The following is a 17,820-nucleotide window of genomic DNA, read 5'->3' as shown; positions in this document are numbered from 1 at the left end:
CTGACCTAGGAAGACCCAGCTGATTGTGGGTGGTACTATTCCCTAGGCAGGGATTCTTGAACAATATAAGAGAGGAGAAAGCTAGCTGAGAGCAAGCAACAAGCAAGGGTTCATGCATTCATCTTTCTCTGCCCTAGGCTTTCCATGTGATGCTTTAAGTCCCTGCCTTGACTTCCCAACAACAGTAGATTGTAACCTGGAATTGTAGGCTAAAAATACAAAACAAAAACAAACAAACAAAAACCCCACATTCTTCCCAAGATTTTGTTGTTGCTATTACATTTCATTAAAGCAACAGAGTGGAACTAGAATAGGCATTAACAAGGCACACTGGGACAAGTCTGTGACATTCGTTCCAGAGAGATTTAACTAAGAAAAGAAGACCCACACTGAATGTGGATGGTGTCTTTCTATGGGCTGGGGTCCTGGGCTGAATGATAGTGGAAAAGAGGAGAAAGGCAGCTAAGTGCCACCATTTCCCTGCCCTTGGGTCTCTAATCTGTCAACATGTGAGGTGTTGTACCATCATGCTCTGGCTGACGTAAACTCCACCATACCTCCCCTGCCATGATGGACTATAAAACAGGAGCCGAAATAAGTCATTTCCTCTTTTTAAAAAAATGTCATGTGCTTTGATAGCAGTGAAAAGAGTGGGATACTAGCATTTTATTTTCTTGCCACAGAAGCATTTCTTTGAGCGGGAGCGTAGAGAGGTATCCACTATGTTGAAGGTGTGAGTGGAGCATGATTGGGGCAACTGAGAACATTGGAGTCTGACTCTGTTCAATGACCCTTTGTCAGCAATGTTCTCAAACTTGCATGTGTAAAAGAACCACCTGGAAGTCCTTTGAAAATGCAAATTTGGGGACTTCATCCTTCAAGAGTATAGTCAGAAGACCTTGGAGGGGTTTATGAATATAAATATGTCAGAGACCCCTAGGTATATGGTGCAAATCTGTCTTTCGCTGCAGAGCCAGGAAGGAAACCTACTATGAAAGGTGCTCCCACCTCGTGTTGCTAATACTGTGATAGAGCTCCAGACTCTTCAATCTCTCTGTCCCACCATAATTTCCTCTGCACTCTAGACTTGAGGAGGTAGCACCAGAGCTTATCAGGTTGGTGGAAAGAATGTTAAGAACTTGTTTATTGGAAAGCAGCACTGGCAATAACGCAGAGCCTAAATTCCACTCTTCCCAAATTATCTTAACAAGAGGAAGCACAGTGTCTTCTTGATGGTGTGCAATGGGGAGGGACACCAGCTGAAGCCCCCAAATAGATGAACTGTATCCTGGGCTCCATCAGGGAATTTCTTCCTGACATTTGCCTTGGTTGGATTTTCATGAATGCACAGCTGCTCCAGTCATGCAAAACTGCTTCACAGGGAAGCAGCAAGAACTTTACATGTTGGAAAAGTTCCTGGCTCGTGACACAACTCTTGACTTGCTGTTGTCTTGTGCAAGAAATTGGGCACTGATAGACAAGACACTCGATGTCTACAATGGGGTTTTGTAGAGTAGGAAATGCACGGGCATTTTCTTAGGTGTGTTAATGCATTACACTTCGATGTCCACCCTGTCTTTTGGATGTCAAGAATCAAGAGTTATGGCTTCTTTTATCCAGACACCTTCATATTGGTTTTTATGCTGGTCAACATATCTTGGTCAGGGAGATGTCTCTGTGACTAAAGCCTTTGCTCCAACAGCTTGAGGACAAGAGTTCAGATTTGTTGAGATGGGAGGCAGAAACTGGAGAACCCCCTAGAAGCTTGTGGGACAACTAGCCTGGTATACAACGACAGCGGTGACACCAAAGAGAATGTGTCTCAAACAAGGGGGAAGATGAGGGCTAACACCCGAGGTTGTCCTCTGACCACACACGCCATAGCATATGAACACACTGAACACACACAGTACTTGCACACAAATAGACACAGACACACACACACACACACACACATACACACACACAAATACACACAGCAAACACACATGCTCAGAAAGCTCTAAATGGGTGGTGCTGAGGATCATTTTCCTTCTGATGCACTTAGAAGACAGATCTGTTGACGGGGTTGCAGCCTTGACACCTAGAAGATGGTCAAGACCTAAAATCCAACAGCTCAAATGTGTCATGTTTCATTTAGTATTTCTCTATAGAGCTAAAGTTTAAGATAGTCTAGAACCTAAAGTTTGAGACCATCTCTAGACTAATCCAGTAAAGAGATGTCATATAGCTAACTTGTTTTTCCATTTGAATTGTGGGAGTCCACAAGCCTTTCAATAGGAAGGAAATGTGGGAATACCAAGCATTACACTGATGTTTAAATAAATGTACCCCAACTTTAATAATAAAATAAATGTTCACCTTGGAGACCACATTGCTGTATGGATGCAAGGTGTCAAAATCATGCAAGAGTCCAATTTTTTTAAATTGCTTTTGAAGGCAGGTTGGGAATCACTGAATTAATCCATCTTATTTCAGCAGTATGTGTTGCTTTTTGAAAGCTCATATCTCTTCGGAGGGAAGATATCTTAGAATTCTTCAGCTGCTGTCCATACCAAACCCAAAAACCCCTTAGTAGACCAAATAAAAGCTTTAAGACTTGAAGTTTTAAGTTTTTAGACTTTAAGTTTAAGGATTAAATTCTGATTTAAAGTTTAAGTTAGAAGTTGAAATTACATTTGCTCTTTATGTACTGATAATAAGACTGTTATTTTTCAATTGTTCATACATTTTTCAATTGTTCATACATTTTCAAAATATGCCACAGATAGAATAGATCAATATGATTTTTAATTGTTCACTGAATCATAGACTATGTTTTAGTTGACCTGCTTTTGACAATTTTTTTTTAAAGTCACCCTGATTATCCACTTTCTTCAACAGGCTGATTGTCGTCTGATAATTTGATTGTGTTCTGACAAATAAAGATTGTTTGGATTCAAAGGGTAGAGCTACCCATTAGCTGACCAAAAGTAACCATAGAGTTTTGGAGGACTATAGACAGAGAGGAGACAGGAAGTAGTAAGGTGGGGCTGAGAGAGGATCTCAGCCCCTTTTGGATGGAGGAATTGGTGGCTGCTTGTTCCTTCTCTGATCTTTCAGGTTCTTACCCTGATATCTGACTCAGTTTTTTTTTTTTTTTAATAAAGATTAACTAGATTAATGCTTCACCTGGTGTGCACCCTTTGGGCTGGAATTCATGAGATAGCCACTTGCTGGAACTATGAGCAGGAGCTACACCTGTTGCAGTCACCAGGCCACTGGCTGGCTCTTCCCTTTCTTCCCCAAGCCCTCTAAGCGAGTCTGGGATTTTCCTGTTGCCATCTCCATGAGCTGCCAATGCCACAGGCACCTGGTCTCCAAATGCCACCAGACTTAGCCCCTCACCACCAGCCAGCTTTGCCTTCAGGCAGTTCTGTGCTTTCGCTTCCCGCCCATCACACATGGTGCTTTCGCACGTTGTTCCCCTGTGTGTGTCTGCCTTTCAGAAGGCTGACTCTTTGGCTCCTTTTCCCCATGGGTTGTGGGCTTCCCCTGGGACCCCTCCTCAGGCTGCGGCCACACTAGGGTAGCCACCTCCACACCTGCTCAGGCAACTGCCACATACTCTCAGCTCACAACCACGTGAGATCAGCAGCAGCTGTCCTCAGCCAGGCTGGGCACCACCTGTGTTCCCTGCCCAGATGTGCCTCACAGCAACAGCCAGCCTTACACTTCACCATCAGCAGCAGCAGCAGAGATCCCCCTGCCCCCACCCCGAGATAGATTGCACAATGCTTTATTAACTGTGACTTTCCGAAATGCTAATGAGAAAGGAACAACAGCTGTGGAGAGATGTGTTGATCTGAGTGGCATGTGCTGCCCATGGGCGACATGATAACACACTGACCTGTCCTGCTGCTGAGGGCCATGTCTGGGTCCACAGTCCTGAAGCAGTCATGCTGATGCCAGGAGTCTGGACTGCCAACTGGGGTCATATCTGTGTCTGAGTGCCACACTACCTCTGGAGCCTTACCAATTAGAGTGGCCTGTGCTGCCACCTGAGGCCAAGTGACATTCAAGCCCAGGCCATGCTGCCATCGAGGGCCATGGTGTCATATGGGCCAGAGCTGCTGCCAAGGGCCATGTCTGGGTCTGTGACCCAACAACAGCCTGGACCTGGCCTGATGTCCATGGCTGTGTTACCACAGGGAGTCCTAGGAACCACATGTGTTGAAATCTGAGAACCGTGCTAAGCCAGCTCTGTCCCTCACTGGCCCTAGGAGAGCTGGCCTGACCCCTTGCTGGAAACTACAGCGGGAGAGCTGGTGCCACCCCTCACCATGGCAGATCTAACTCCAGCACTCAGGAGAGATGGCCCTACCCCCTCATCACAGGCATAGGAGAGCTGGCCCCAATGGCAAGGGCCTAGGAGAGCTGGCTCTGGCCCTCGCCTGAGAGAGTGGTTCCAATGGCCTGGATCAACCAGTCCTGCTGACACCCAGACCCACATCCTGGGCCTTGGGTTGGCCCACCCTAACAGCTGCCCCATCTATGACCTGCTGGAGTGAGTGAAGGGACTGGTCCTGCTGAGTAATAACCACAGGATCTCCACGACTCAAGGCAACAGCAGAATAGGCAAGAGGAGTCTCAGTGAGGATCCACTGATGATGGTGTGCCAGGAACCAGAGGCCTGGAAGTGGATCAATGTTTCATTGCAATTAATACTTGGCAGGCGGGGCTGACTGGAGAAAAGGGGTGTGCTGTGTGACACACCACAGCTCCCGAGGCCACTAGGATGAGGTGTTGGGAAGATGGAGGAGTGAGGTGGGTTTTCTGTTTGTTGGTTTGTTTGTTTTGTGTCGTTTTTAAATTTTTTAGGAGGGCACATTGCAGGAGCAAGGGGCGGATATGGACAGACTGAGAGGTGAGCAGGATTGGGGTGCATGATGTCAAATTTCCAAAGAATCAATAAAGAATCATGTCTTAAAAATTAATAAAACTATTTTTTAAAAAAATCGAAGCTTTGAATATAAGGAAAGTAGAAGAAAAGGCATAGGCTTTCTGGACAGGGCTCCAATGGCACAGGGAATAACCTGCAAACTGACGAACAGAATGGCAGGAAACAAAAAGGCTCTCCACAGCAAGGAAACCATCTGCAGGACAGCAGCGATGGAATAGGAGAGAATCTTTACCAACTGTATGTCAAACACAAACACAGGGTCAGCATGCAGAATATGTACACAACTGCAAAGATTGAATGTCTAAATTTAAAATACAGTTCTCAAAAGAATAAATATAAATACCTAATAAAAACAAATGGGTATGTGTGTGTATGTCTGTGTGTGTATGTGTGTGTATGTATGTGTGTATGTGTATGTGTGTGTGTATGTGTGTGTGTGTGTGTGTGTGTGTGTGTGTGTGTGTGTTTGGAGGGCACATATATGTGGCATGGCACACATGTGAAAATGAGAGGACTACTTGCAAGAGTCTTTTTGTGTTTTTTTTTTCCATCCTGTGGGTCCCCAGGCATAGAGTCCATGCCATTGAGTGTGGCGGCAGTCAACTCTACCCATGCAGCTATCTCCACAACCAGCCCACGCAATGACGTCTTTAGGAACCGAACACTTCATAACAAACAAGAACTTGAGTGATCTGAGAGAAGGAGGCTGCTGTCCTCCCTGGTAGATGCACCATGGGCATTTGTCTTTGCTCACTACAAGTGTGTAACTGATGTCTAACAGAAGTAGCTGAAGTTTAAGCAAGGATGAGTAACCACAGGAAATATCCTGAGAAGTGGTGGGACATGGATATGATAGAAACTAATGTGAGGAAAACGAAAACACCCCAGTCCTACCAGAATGTGATGATAAGGATCATCGGAAGATGGGAAAAGTGGCTGCTACAGTGGTTACTGTCATGTATAGATACACAGTGGTAATTGTCACCTATAGAGACACAGTGGTGACTGTCATGTATAGAGACACAGTGGTGACTGTCATGTATAGATACACAGTGGTAATTGTCACCTATAGAGACACAGTGGTGACTGTCATGTATAGAGACACAGTGGTGACTGCAATATATATAGACACACAGTGATGACTGTCATATATAGAGACACAGTGATGACTGTCATATTTAGAGACACAGTGGTGACTGGCATATATAGAGACAGAGTGGTGAATGTCATATTTTGAGACGCAGTGGTGACTGTCATATATAGAGATGGAGTGGTCACTGTCATATTAAGAGACATAGTGGTGACTTTTAGATTTAGAGACACAGGGGTTACTGTCATATTTAGAGACACATTGGTGACTGTCATGTTTAGAGACACAGGGGTAACTGTCATATATACAGAAACAGTAGTGACTGTCATATATAGAGACACAGTGGTGAATGTCATATTTTGAGACACAGTAGTGACTGTCATATAGAGAGTCCCAGTGGTTACTGTCATATTTAGAGACCCAGTGGTGATTGTTATATAGAGAGACACAGTGGTGACTGTCATATATAGAGAAATAGTGGTGACTAAAGGAATACACGTTTGCCAGGATCAGCTTATTGGAGAAGGCCAATATGCTTCAGTACAAGCACAATGTTTATATGATGTCCAAACCCTAATTTTATGTCGAACGGCAGCCTTGAATGCATGGGACAGAGTTGAGGAACCAGGAAAAAACCCGAGTCATTTACAAAGGTTATGCAAAGCCCTAAAGAATTTTTCAAAGATTTTTTACAAAGACTGGCTTCAGCAGTAAAGAGAATGGTCTCGGATTCAGAAGCTAGTAAGATAATAATTGAATCTTTGGCCTTTGAGAATGCGAATGCAGCATGCAAAAGAATAATCAGGCCATTAAAGGCTAGATCTGCACCTTTGGAAGACTGGATTAGAGATACAGTTAATGTTGAGGCTCATGAGCCTGATGATATGTGGGTAGGAGAAGCAATTTCAAAAGGTTTGAGGAATTTTAGATGTTTTGGATGTGGAAAGCAAGGACATTTGAAAAGGGACTGTAAACAGGTCATTCCTAGAAACAATGTTTCTTCAAGGAACAAGGGCAACAGAATGCTCCATCCTTCTGGAATATGCAGAAGGTGTGGTAAGGGAAAACACTGGACCAACGAATGTAGATCAACAAAGGCCAGACAGGGTAATCCTTTGCCTCAGTTTTCGGGAAACTCCCAGAGGGGCCTCATGCAGGCCCACCTAGCAAATCCAGTTCAAACCTTTCCTGCAGCCATAGAGCAAACCCCTGCTCAGAGCGATTAAATAACCAAATGCCTATTGGAATAAATCATGCTGGTCAGGATGATGAACCAGAGAGAATAGAAAATTCAGGAGAAATCATAAAGAAAAAAATTTTTCCCATGTCTTACTTGTTTTCAAAGTGTGTCTGTTTACTGTGTCTGTTTCACTGCTGGATCATTTTAATAAACCTTTCCAGCATGATAAACATCCCTCCCACCAGGGTGGATTGACAGGCAGTCTGAGACAATGCTTAGACAGATGACCAAAAGACCTTTACTTTTATCTGCATTTATTTTATGTGGAATTTATTCCCGTGCCATAAGTTTTTGTTTCTTCAGTTTCTTCTGGGATATCTTCTTCTTCTGCGCAACCTCCTCTTCTGGCTTTGGAACAATTTGTTCCTTTAGAGTGAGGATCATCTCGATGTGGCAGGGGGAGCTCATGTACAGGTTAATCCGGCCATGACCTCTGTAAGTCTTTCAGCGCCTCTTAGGTGCTTTGTTTTTGAAAACATAAAGAAATTTTTTTGGCAAACTTCTATTAATGGGCAAAGACCAAAATTAACGATAAATATAAATGGTATTTTGTTGTCTGGTCTGGTAGACACAGGTGTGGACTTTACCATAATTGCTCCAGAATTTTGGCATCCAACTTGGCCTCTTCAGGAGGTAAACGTTCAACTGTTAGGAATTGGAGCATTGTCTCAGGTGAAACAGAGTGCAAGATGGCTGGAATGTATAGGTCCAGAAGGACAGAGAGGAAAATAAAAACCATCTGTGGCTAATATAGCTTTGAACTTGTGGGGTCGAGACTTGTTGCAACAATGGAATACTCAGATTAACATCCCTCCAATCTCAGAAACAAATCATAAACTATCACATGTTTCTGAGAGAAATATTAGAAGGCATTATTTTGAGTGGTCACCAGCCATCCATATTATTATACAAGAACAGGGCACAACAACTGATGATCTTCCAAAGACACCAACAGCTCTACCTTTAAAATGGTTAACAGACAAGCTTGTATGGGTCCAGCAATGGCCTTTAACAACAGAGAAACTCCAGGCTTTAGAAGAGCTGGTAGAAGAACAGTTAAATGCTCAGCATATTGAAGAATCAACCAGCCCTTGGAATTCTCCTGTATTTGTTATTAAAAAGAAATCTGGTAAATGGAGAATGGTAACAGACCTTACAGCAATTAACAAAGTAATTCAGCCTATAGGCTTAGTGTAGCTGACAGACTCATTTGTGAAGTAGGATGTACACCAGGTCAATAGTTCAACCTCACATTGGGTGAGAGCAGTCCATGTACCAGAAACACCTGAATTCCACTAGTGTCATGTCATGATTCAGGATTTTAAATTCTGGAAATTATTGACGGTTTTTGAATTCAGCTGTCCATTCTTCTTGGCTGTGTATATATGGCTTCATCTCATCAACCCCTTCTTCTCCAGGTGACTGTCATATATAGAGACACAGTGGTGACTGTCATGTATAGAATCACAGTGGGGACTGTCATATATTGAGACACAGTGGTGACTGTCGTATTGAGAGTCGCAGTGGTGACTGTCAGATTTAGAGACACAGTGGCGACTCTCATGTATAGAGACACATTGGTGATGATCATATATAGAGACAGACTGATGACGGTCAAATTGAGAGAGAGACTGATGATGGTCATATTGAGAGACAGACTGATGACGGTCATATAGAGAGACTCAGTGGTGACTTTCATGTATAGAGCAACATTGGGAACTGTCACACAGTAACTCAGTGGTAACTGTTATATATAGAGATACAGTGGTGACTGTCATATTTAGAGACACAGATGTGACTGTCATATTTAGAGACACAGTGGTGACTGTCATTTATAGAGACACAGTGGTGACTGTCATATTTTGAGACACAGTGGTGACTGTCATATATAGAAACACAGTGGTGATTTTCATACAGTAGTGACACATTGGTCACTGTCATATATAGTGACACAGTGGTGAGTGTCACTTTTAGAGGCTCTTTTCAGATTTCCTTACCCCTGTTGCTCAGCTGGCTCCACTGAAACCTATAGCTTGACTTCCTGAGGTTTCTGATGACGTCAGAGGAGGTCCGGCACAGAATCAGCCACTGATGTTTCAGAAGTCAAGTTCCCACCATGTTGAATCTGGGCTGTGAGAGCATTAATTCCCAGTCATGGCACTCCAACCAATGAAATTCACATGTCAGGTCTCACTGAAGTTGTTTTTCTTCGGTAAATTTTATAAGAAGCATACATTTATGTCTATGATGAGATCTTGAAATACCATTTTTATCGTCAACAAATTGAACATGATCCTTCTAGAAGTTAGTCATATTTTATTTATTTTTGTTGTTGTTTTGTTTTGGGTGCTGGGAATCGAATTGGGGCAAGCACTCTAACATCCCTTGCTTGAGCTATATTCCCAGTCCGATTTTTTTTTAAAGAGTGAATTGCACAGTTTTTAAATTATCAGAATCTGAGGAACTCGTTTTGATTGCCAGCTCTCTCTCTGTCCTACTTGGTACAGTTAAGCAGAGAAAGATGGTGGGCCACAGTTTTCCGGTGTAAGGATTGCAGTTAATACATCACAGGACAGTTTAAGGAGATGGACTCAGTCTGGCTCTGTTGGCGAGCACAGACTGGGTGTTTCCCATGCCGCCAATTAGCCTATTCTTCCCTTTTCAGCAGCATCCACTTCCTTTGTGCCAGACTCTTAGCTGGGCACCAAAGAAAGATGCAGAAAGGCTGCAAGGGGCAGCCTTCTGCCTTCCAAACACCTGTGCAGAGTCCCGTGGCTTCATGGAGGGGCTAATTCTTGGCCGTGTTTTAAAATGAGTGGCTAGGTATTTGTTGTTTAAGCGTGCCAAGTATCAGGGTGTCTCACATGTCAGTCACCACCTTCCTTCCCCTCAGAGTTTGGAGACCCACGTCATATATTTGTGTGAGGGCCAAGGCCTGTGATACCAAATAAGGAAACTGTTGTGGAATAATCTTTTTGTAAAACTGTGCAGATTTGTTAGTCTGCTTGGTTATTATAAAAAAAAAAAAATCAAAAACAAAACCTGGGCTGGGCAGTCGTGGTGCATGCCTTTAATCCCAGCACTCGGGAAGCAGAGGCAGGCAGATCTCTGTGAGTTTGAGGCCAGCCTGGGCTACCAAGTGAGTTCCAGGAAAGGTGCAAAGCTACACAGAGAAACCCTGTCTCAAAAAACCAAAAAAAAAAAAAAAAAAGAAAAAAAAAAAAAAAAGCTGAATGGCCAATAGCCAGACAGGATTTTTGGGGGCAGAGAGGATGCTGGGAAGAAGAAGAGCAAAGATATGGAGAGTCACCAGCCAGAGATGGAGGAAACAGAAAAGCAGTGTGGGCAGTATAGAGGAGAGGTAATAAAGCCACGAGGCAGAAAGTAAACGAATAGCAATATGTTAATTGAAGTTTTAAGAGCTAGTTGGAAACAAGCCTAAGCTATCGGCTGAGCTTTCATAATTAATAAGAAGTCTTCATGTCCTTTATTTGGGAGCTGACTGGTGGGACAGAGAAAGACTCCCTACAGAAAACACAACACATTCTCCTTTGTGCTGCATCTAGAAAGCAGACAGGAGCTGGTGTCTGCCCCCTCCTGCGTGATGTGCTGTTGTGGTACGCCTGTACCTTGAAACAATACACAATCGAGAAGAGAGAAAGCCGCACAGCTACACTGGTGAGAAAATGTTACTCCGGTGAGGCCAAACCTGTTTCAAGCACATTATGAAGGACAGGGTTTACATGGGGCACCAATCAGAGGTTTCTTAGAATAGAATAGCATAGGTCATCCACCTGCAGAGAAGATCTCTAAAGAGTACGTGTGTGCATGCCTACCCTTACATTAGGGTCTATATGACATAGACAAAGGGAAGCGTGGCTCCTGTGAGCTGTTAGTGGTTTAAAATATTTTAGATGCAATATCTTCTCCCTTTTTTTTTAAATTGAGTGCTGCATTTGTTTCTGATGATCAATATCATGCTTTTTATGACAGAAAATAAGTAGAACAGTGTTAAGGAGTTTCAGTCTCAGGTGTAATCTTTGCATCTCTGCAATTCCCAGTGACGGTGACCTTCATCCGAAACTCTCTGGGGTCTCTCTACTCCTGAGGTATGAATGCATGAGCCCTTCCTAACTCAATTGCTAGAATATGACCTCCACATGCGGCTTTATCCCTGACCTCGCAGATATTAGGTGCTTTCCCAGGGTGACAAAATGTGTGTCCTCAAGGACAAGTCTGAGTTTGTTTATTTATTTTTAGTTCCTATTACTGCTTAGAAGAGTGCTTGATCACTGCCCAGCCTCCAGGAGGGACTCAGTCACCTCAGCTCCTGGTAGCACAACCAAACGTAGTCCATAGGATGTCTATCCACATTCATGAACTATGAATCTTCCACAGAAGTCTTGGGCACCACCAAGTATGCTCGCTCACAACTACTTTTGGAATTTTAGTACACACATAATTTCAGGCTCAGATCTAACTTTTCCACGGGCCTTTCCAGGGCTTCACTCATATCACAAGCCAAGTGCCACTCAGTCACTCGAGGAAGGAGTCTGTCTTTTCCTTTCCAGATCGAAAGCCTACCTCTCATCTCCTGGGATAACTGCAAATCCTTTCCTCCAGGTACCCTGCCCCCAAGTGTGTGTACACAGGCTTCCAGAACTTCGTCATGCCCATCAGAGAAGTCACAAGAAGATCCTGATGGCTGGCATAGCCACTTCCAATCCTGACTCCTGTGGGCCCTGGCAGCAACGTGGATGCCAGGGACTCAAGGGGTCACCCCTCTTCTTTTTCCTCCAGTCAGAAGAGAGCTTGGGAAAGTTCATCCTTGTTCCCCCTGTCTATGCCCAGTCTTTCAAAGCAAGTGGACAGCAAAACACACACCGCACACACAAAAACAACTTCTGCGAAGTTTCTAGGGGTAATGTTTTTCTAGCTCAACTGATATAAGCATTCCAACTAATCCGAATTGCCACACACCTTCTCTGGCTTTCAAGTTTCCTGTAAGCAGAGGACAGTTGTCGACCTTACAATTCATGTTCTAAAAGGTCCTACACTGCAGCCCCTCCTACCACACGGGGAGGCTGCACCCCAGCAATACTGCCTACACCCTCAACTCTGTCATGCTCACACAGCAAAAGATCCAGCCCTCTGTCCACAGAGCACCCTGTTTCAAAAATGCTGACTTTCAGTAACCCTTTCTTAGAGCTTTTCAACTCAATCCCACACTCTCAGAATATTGTTCTCATCTAGTCTTCAGTCACACCTTCTGTTCCAGCATCTGTAGAAACAGCTGGTTCTCATCCAAGGTACCACATACAACCATTGCAGATGTGGTAATCACGGGAGTCAGGTGAGGTGAAGGTTTACAAAGAAAGTACCAACATCCAATAAGGAAGATTTCCTTGTTAATTTGCCGATGGTAGCGAGCCTGTTGTCTCGCCTCTGCTCCCAAAGAGCAGCAGACAACCGCTTTTTCCTTTTGCATTGACATAATTTTGCACGTGCAATTTCTTTAGCCTTTTAGATAATGTGGTTGATGCAACAAGTACAGTCCATGGAGAGGCAAGATTGTAGGTCGCCTGCAAGGATAGAGGAGCTTAATTGTTGTTTTCTGCATTCCCAGATCGACAACTGGGATTCTAATTTACATTTGGCTGGCAGAGTATATATTAGACAAAAACTACAGAGCCTTTGGTAGTCATTATTCTCCCTTGAAATTTGAGATATATATATATATATATATATATATATATATATATATATATATGCACCTAAAATCGAAAGAACAGTGGAAAAAAATGATCCTGTCCTTATGGAAATACCAGTTTCCAAATAGATTAGTTTTGCAGACTCCGGAACCACTGGGAGAAGTTAGACCTGTCTAAGGACTCAGAGAATTTCAGAAAGGTGCTGTGGTTGCCACAGTTTGGTTTCTGGAGCTTTTCAAATAGAGATGCCTGAATCTAGATTATGCAAGGGCATAAAGGATCTGGAAAGTGTATGAGAGAGTCCCACCCACCAACTGACACTGTCCCAGAGTGTAACATAAAGGTAGACACTTAGGAAATACTAGTTGAATTAATAAATGGCCATGGCTTATCGGTTTTACTGGATGTTGAGTAATTAAGACATTATTTTCCTAATTAACATAAGTCCTTAACAAAGAATAAAATGAAACGAGTGCATTTTAGAAACTATTTAATGATCCAGACAAAGGAGTTTCTGGATATGATCCTAAAAGCATAGACAACAAAAACAAGAATTGCCATATGAGATGAAATCAAACCAAAAGGCATTTGAGCATCAAAGAAAATAATCAGTGGGATGAAAAGAAAACTTACAAAATGGGAGAAAATGTTTGTGAAGTATTCGACGAACACAGAACTATGCTGGAGAGACACGGAACTCTGGCCCCTGTCATAGTTTAAATACGGAGTGCCCCCCTCAAAAGGCTCATGAGTTGAAGGCTTGATCCTTAGCTAGTGGATCTGGCCATTGAGAATGACTGGATTGTGAGGGCTCTGGCCTATTCTACTAAAGGATTCATAGTTTGGTGGAATTATTGGGAGGTAGTGGGAGATTTCAGAGTTAGAAGAATCATGTCACTCAAGTGTCCCTGTCTTTGGGGACTACGTCTTATTCCAGCCTGAGCGAACGCTCTCTCTTTTCTTTCCCTCTGGCTCCCCCACCTCATCCTAGTCACACAAAGTGAGCAGCCAAGTTCTGCACATGCCCTCCTCGCAAGTGGCACCTCACCATGACCAAGGAAGCAGGAAGTCATATGACCATGGGCCTGAACCTCTGAAACTGGGCATCCCAGAATCTCCCCGGAGGTGCATGTCAAAAATGACAACAGCTAACATCAAACTAATACAAAGCCAAAAGGCTCAATAGCAATAAAAAATAAACAAACCCATTGAAAGTGGGCAACGACTCCAGTAGACATTTCCCATGATATCAATGGCCAATGGGCGAATGAAAACAAATCATTCAACATGACTGACTAATCATTGGGGAGGGATGCAGATCAAACCTACAGTGAGATCCCATCTTACCTCAGTAAGATTGGCAGAGTATTTAAAATAATACTATTTTAAAGCCCCAAATACCAAATCCTAGAGTGGACATGGGGAAGGAGGAACTCTCAGACACTGCCAGGGAGGATGTTAATTAGCATAGACACTACATTATGTATATGTGTATATATATATATTAGAGAGAGAGAGATGGAAAGAAGTTGCTTAGACTATCAGAGACAGAACTACTCTATGGTCCGGCAGTCCCACTGTCGAGTATATGCAAAGGGAATGAAGTCATTTTGTCAAATAGCTGCTCTCCCATATGTATTGCATTCTATTCTGAATAGCTGAGATATAGAGTTCAGCCCAGGTGTTCATCTATGGATGTGGATTAAAGAAATGTGGAGGAAATGCCAATGGATGAAAAGAAGAATACAAATCAGTTATCTGTAGCAACAGGGATGGGACCAGAGGAGTGCATGTTATATGAAATGAGTCAGGCACAGAAAGACACACATGTTCTCACTTGTATGTGGAAGAGACAAATCTGATCTCAAAAACACAGAGTAGAAGAGTGGTTACCAGAGCTTGGGAAGGGCATGTGAGAGGAAAACAGAGAGAGAGTGGCTTAGGAGATCAGGGAGCAGCTGGGTAAGAGGACTAAGTCCTCTGCCTCCTGGGTGCTGGGATTACAGGTGTGTTGGGCACAAGGCTGAGTCTATACAGTGCTGGAAATGGAACCCAGGGCTTTGGCCATGCTAGGCAAGTGGTCTATCAACAGAGATACAACCCTAGCCCCTGGTGGGCAACAATTAACTGCATATTTCAAAGTATTTCAAAGTAGCTGGTAGAATGGATTTCAAATGTTGCCAACATAAAGAAGCGATAAATATCTGAAGTGATTGGCATGCCAACTATTCTGATCTGCCACTGTACAGTGTATATTGACATGTATTGAAATGTCACATGGTACCCCATAAGTATGCTCAATTGCTGTATTTCCATTAAAAATTCTTAAATATACCTCCATCAGTTAGGTCACTGGAGAATCCAGGATGGAATGTAAAAAGTGGCCAAAGGGTCTCAGGATACTGGATGAAGCAACATCCCTCGAGGGAGCAGGGGCGGTGCTGAGCTGACTCCTTGGGGACTGAGCACAGCCTACAAGAGCATGTGCTCTGGCTGACACAGCAGCTTTCCATAGGGTACCAGCTAACACCACACATGCCGCTATGGATGCGTAGACCAGAGGTGAGCAAGCAAATGGATGGGAAATGGCAGGGGTCAAGCATCCCCTGTTGGAATGACAGTTGACAGATAAGCATCCGTGAGTTCCTGAATTTAAATTGGACCACTCAGTATGAATTTATTTTCTGCTTATCATAGCTACAAGTGCATCTGAATGCACTTTGCTTACATACAGAATATTTATAGATACACTCCCCTGTTCTGCTGACCTAGAGGGACTATGATAAATGGCAGGTCACAAACCTAGTGCCCAGATCTTGCTTATCAATGGCACCTTCCAATTCTTCAATAGGAGAGATGAGGGTCCATGGAAAGAAGGGCTAATTATTAAGCTGGAGTCAGAAAATACCGGAGGGACCAGAATCTTAATAGTGCCAAAAAGTAAGAATATACTTCTAAAACCTACAACAAGAGCTGGGAATTGCTCAGTTAGTACAATGTTTGCCGTATGAGATCTGGGGTCAGAGTTTCAGCCTCAGAACACATGTGAAAAAGCTGGGCATGATGATTTATACTTGCAACCAGCACTGAGGAGGTAGAGCCAGAAGGATAGCTGGAGCTTGCTGGTCTAGCCTAGACTAACCGGCCATCCTTAGGCCAATTAGAGACCATGTCTCAAAAAGCAAGGTGGGTGTCTCCTGAAGACTGATACTCTAGGCTGACTTCTGGCCTGCACACACATACATATATACCTTCTGCAGACATGGATACACAGGGACACATATGCACAATAAAAGGATATAACAAAGAGGTGCAGAAGTCACAAAGGATTTCCTCATGCTCCAAGTTAGAACAATTAGAGCAACAAAGTAGAATGAACTTATGACCTAAATAAAATTAAAGCCTACATCAACCCAAAACACTGAATAGACCTGGCTCTGGATCCTATTCCAAGTACTATGTAACACCTATCAAGTGTTCTATAGTTGCTTCTTAGTTGATGACATTGACAGTTTTGGGGATGGGGACTCATCACCTGTTTTATAGAATGTACCAAAAGTGGGATGCATCCCCCTTCTTTCTCATGACTCCACATAGGTTTTAGGGTTTGCGGAAGAAGGACACAGAATAAGGGGATGTAGGTAAGAAAGAGACATTTGTGCAGAAAAATTCAAATAGTTGAAGTGCATCTCCCTGATGGAGGCAAATACAACTCTCTACTTGTTGAGTATGGGTTGTGCAGAGTGACATTCTCCAAGAGTGCGTGTGGAAAGGGAAGAGAAAGTGACCACCCACTACAGCAAACAGAACACTTTCTCCTTTGGAGATCAAGGCCAACAACAGTGAATAGTCATAATGACCACAGATCTCCTGGGGACAATACAACTCCCCTTGCTCTGTGTCCTTCCTCCTCAAACACGAAACCCATGTGGGGTCATGAAAAGGAGGGAGATGAATTCCACTTGAGGTACCTTCTACAGAACTCATGACAATTCCTCACTCAACTGTCAAAGCCATCCACCAAGCAGGGGCTTAAGAGACGTGATAATTAGGTGTTACATAATACTTAGAAGGGGATCTAAAAACAGAATAAAGAAAAAAATTACTTAAAAACTAAGGAAATATACATAAATTATGGACTTGTGGGGGAGTTGTTTTGGTTTTGTTTTGTTTGGTTTTGTTTTGTTTGGTTTTGTTTTGTTTTTTGAGACAGGGTTTCTCTGTGTAGCGCTGGATGTCCTGGAAGTCACTTTATAGACCAGGCTGGCCTTGAACTCAGAGATCTTCCTGGCTCTACCTCCTGATGCTGGGCTTCAATTCATATTGATCTATGAATTACAACAAACAGACCATAATAATATGGGAAACTAGGTTCAGGCTATGTGGGGATTCTCTGTACTATCCTTGTATTTTCCCCTTTATAAACCCATTAAGTTGACATCTGGGAGGCAGGCCTCTGAGCACACCTGTGAAGTATTATTGACCTTAAAGTTAGCTTCTGAGAATGCCTGTGGAAAACTGTCTTGATCTCATTCATTAATGTGGGAAGATCATTTTCATTGTGGGTGGCACCATTCCCTAGGCAGAGGGCCCAGGACTGTATAGGAGTAGAGGAAGTAAGCAAGCACCAGCATGTGTTCATTCATTGGGAGGATAGAACTCGAAGACTTCTCTCAAGCTCCTGCCACTCTACAATGATAGAATGTTCATTTGGAAACATGAGCCAAATAAGCTTTTCAGTTGTTTTTGTCAAGAGTATTTTATCACAACATCAGGAAAATCCAAAACTGATTTAAAATGTAAAGTCTTTTTCCCCCCTTCCATAGTGTGTAAACAA

The sequence above is a fragment of the Peromyscus maniculatus genome, chromosome 17 (assembly GCF_049852395.1).
Source record: "Peromyscus maniculatus bairdii isolate BWxNUB_F1_BW_parent chromosome 17, HU_Pman_BW_mat_3.1, whole genome shotgun sequence".
NCBI classification, from domain to species: domain Eukaryota; kingdom Metazoa; phylum Chordata; class Mammalia; order Rodentia; family Cricetidae; genus Peromyscus; species Peromyscus maniculatus.
The sequence above is the reverse complement of the archived record's forward strand: the minus strand, read 5'-3'. Positions refer to the sequence as shown.